This window comes from Phyllostomus hastatus, unplaced genomic scaffold (genome assembly GCF_019186645.2).
Source record: "Phyllostomus hastatus isolate PE091 unplaced genomic scaffold, TTU_PhHast_1.1 phas_contig_29, whole genome shotgun sequence".
NCBI classification, from domain to species: Eukaryota; Metazoa; Chordata; class Mammalia; order Chiroptera; family Phyllostomidae; genus Phyllostomus; species Phyllostomus hastatus.
Genome location: NW_025333835.1, coordinates 22,750,629 through 22,754,267, shown reverse-complemented (window position 1 = coordinate 22,754,267; position 3,639 = coordinate 22,750,629). Strand labels below are relative to the sequence as shown.

The window sequence follows — 3,639 nt, the reverse complement described above, 5'->3', positions numbered from 1 at the left end:
TGTGCTTGTTTTTATTGCAACAGTAAATAATATTTTTTTTAGTTTCTATTTCTGATAGCTCATTATCAATATATATTCAAATGCTATTATCAATATTGATAATATTGATTATATTATCAATATATTATATTATCAATATAATCAAATGCTATTGATTTCTGAGTATTGACTTTGTTTCCTGCTACTTTGCCAAATTCACTTATTAGTTTTGGTATTTTTTGTTGGAATCATTAATGTTTTCTATGTATAGTATCATGTCATCTGCAAATAATAACAGTTTTACTTCCTCCTTTGCTTCTGATTTTAAGGGAAGTACTTTTTTAGTTTTTGCCCATAGGAAATGATGTTCACTGTTGGTTTTTCATATGTGGCCTTTATTATGTCAAGGTATGATCCCTCTATTCCCACTTTGTTGAGAGTTTTATTAAAATATGTGTGCTGGGTTTTACCGAATGCTGTTTTCTGCATCTGTTCATATGATCATGTGACTTTTATCTTTCCTTTTGTTTATGTGATGTATCACATTCATTGGTTTAAGAATATGGTACCAACCATATATCCCCAAAGTATATCCTATTTAGTCATGGTGTATGACGTTTTTAATGTATTGCTGGAAGCTGTTTGTTAGTATTTTGTAGAGGATTTCAGCATCCATGTTCTCCAGGGATATTAGCCCACAATTCTCTTTTTTTGTTGTTGTTGTATCTCTATCTAATTTTAGAATTAGGATAATGCTGGCATTGTAAAAAAAGCTTGGAAGTCTTCCTACCTCTTGAATTTTTTGGAATAGTTTGAGAAGAATAGGTGTTAGTTCTTCTTTGAACAATTGGTAAAATTTGCCTGTGAAGCCATCTGGTACAGACTTTTGTTTACTGGGACTTTTTTGATTACTGCTTCAATTTCATTCCCTGTTATCAGTCTATTCAGGTTTTCTGTTTCATCCTGATTCACTCTTGGAAGATTGTATGTTGCTAGAAATTTATTCATTTGGCCCAGGTTTTCCAATTTCTTAGCATATAGTTGTTCATAGTAATTTCTTACAGTCCCTTGTATTTCTGTGAAATCAGCTGTGACTTTGTGTCTTTCATTTCAGATTTTATTTATTTTGGCCCCCTCTTTCTCTCTCTCTCTGCATCTCTCTCTCTCTGTCTCTCTTTATGAGTCTGGTTAAAGGTTTGTCAATTTTATTTATCTTTTCAAAGAACCACCTCCTGATTTCTTCAATCTTCTCTATTCTTTTCTTAGTCTCTATGCCATTTATTTCTGCTCTAATCTTGATTATTTTCTTCTTTCTAATTGCTCTGGGCATTGTTTATTTTTGCTTTTCTAGTCCTTTTAGGTGTAGGTTAGATATTTATTGTATAGCTAATCTTTACACAAATGAATCACCAAGAGTGGAAACCTTACTGAATTGGTAGTTAAGCATTATCTCTGGCCAATCTTTAGCTGACTATTAAGTTATACTAGTCCATGTGTCACCATTAGGATCTCAAGCTTAATAATAAAAAATAAATAGATGAACTGAAAAGAGAGATCACTGGTTTCATATTACAGAACAGGTAAACTCTATAGAATTGGTAAAGGTAAGTGGATAAAAATATAAACAAATAAATAAAAACCTGCAGATTCAATAAGAATGAGTGCCAGAATCCAGAATTTCTGCAATAGATTATTTAAAATATATTTAGTTTTCAGCAAAAAATTATGAGAAATGTGAAGAAACATGAATATGTGCTACATATGTAAGAAAAAATCAATATAAACTCTTTTTGCAAGTCTATATATTGAACTTCACAAAAATTTCAAATAAGTTATTATGAAGATGTTTAAAGAATGAAAGGAAACCTTGATTAAACATTTAAAAGGGAAATATGACAATGACTTCTCAAGTAAATACCAATAAGTACATAGAAATTGTAGAAGCCAACTGAAGTTCTGGTGTTGAAATGTACAATCATTAAAGTAAAAAAAATCATAGAAATATCTAACCAGAAGACACAAATTATGAACATTAAAAATAAAGATTTGAGCATGGAGCAGCTTTGGTGCACAGACAAAATGTAGAAAGGTCAGGCCAGGTAAGCAGGGGACCAGACAACCAGGCAGCCCTCTGGCAATTTAACCTCTTGGGCAGTTAACCAACCACCCAGCAAGTTTATCTGAGCCCCTCCATTGTCAGCTCAGGTTTGGCTGGCCCCCAGCCCACCTGCCACAGCCCTGGTGACTGCCCAGGGAGGAGCACTAGCATTTGTTTCCTTCCAGCAAGATAAGGAAGACCAGGAAGTTGATGTGAGCTTCCACACATCAACATCAGCAGTTAGCTACTAGCAGAAACAGAAGACTGGCCCAGCAGATGGAGAATAGACAGTCTGTCCAGGTAGCATTAAAACTTAAGCCGAGAGCTCAAAGCAGCACTAGGCACCATTAGGCGAGCCCATGAGGGGCCCTGGCCAGGGGAGCAAGCAGAGGTAGAGGCCTGCCCATAATCCAGAAAGGTTTGCTCAGAGGAGGACTATGCCCGCTGGGGACCTGCCACAGGTGCCCTCTTTAGGGGTGAGATGTAGCTCTGAGGTTAAAACCTGCCCCAAGGTAGACAAGCAATAGCTCCCCTAATGGGTTTAAGAGGTGGTATCCCAGTTTGTGGATGTCCTGGCAGAGGGGACCTAGGGCATGGAGCTATGGGTTGTGGCAGAATCGATGGTAGAGTTTGGTGTATGATAGGTCGGGGAGGTGGGGCTTTAGGGGCAGAAACTGAGGCCTTGGACGAAGGAGAATACCCTTGTTTGCCCTGTACTGACCGAGAAACAAGTACACAACCAGTTGGGTGTGTACACGTCGAGAACAAAAGGACACCTGCTGAGTTGCAAGTCTTGGTGACACAAATTCCTAGACCAGTGATTGAAGCCTGTCCACCCTCTTGTGAGAGACTCTTGTGAAAGTTATCACTAAATAATCTTTATTTATCTGTAAATAACCTTGAGATAACAGAAGTAAAGACACCTGATTAATGTTGGAAGGACCTAATATAATAAGCTATAAACTTACTTGTCAGCAGTTTGTGCATTTAGTGTGTTTCTTTTACTTTTTGAATGTTGTGTTGTATGACACCTCTCTTTTTTCTTTGATTTGGATTTGGTCTCATTTTGTTGTGTGTTTGCTTGTTTTTGCTATTGTTGTCGTTGTTTTTTCCCTTCTCCCGGACTTCTCTTTGAACATGAACATGCCTGCCACGTTGACATGCTATCATAGTCAGTTAGGCCTAGGACACCTTCTTTCCACCTCTGCCTTGCCTCTCCTGCTGTATATGTTCTGACTTTTTTCTGACATTTCTGTCTTTATCCTTGTACCCCTTGAAAAGGCCCCAGAAAGATCTTGTCAGTGTTCCTCACTAATGCTAGTATTTCTGAGATACAATTTCTGTCCCATAACACTTTAATAGTTTCTTAGAAATGTTTAGAAAATACAGAATTCAAAAATGATTTCTGTCTTATTGGTATTTTAGGATAGTAAATTAGGGACATTGATCTAGCTATAGGGCCACATAATAGGCCACACGTGGTAGCGGCACTGATTTGATCAAAGCTGCTGCACCACATCCTGTGTGCTGGGTTGGGTACGTGTACGTACACTTTCCACCCA

At 37.3% G+C, this 3,639-nt stretch overlaps 1 pseudogene; it reads left to right on the top strand.

The window, feature by feature from the left end:
* The first annotated feature begins 1,877 nt into the window (after window positions 1-1,877).
* Window positions 1,878-2,877, top strand: LOC123818717 (annotated as a pseudogene).
* Window positions 2,878-3,639: the final 762 nt, after the last annotated feature.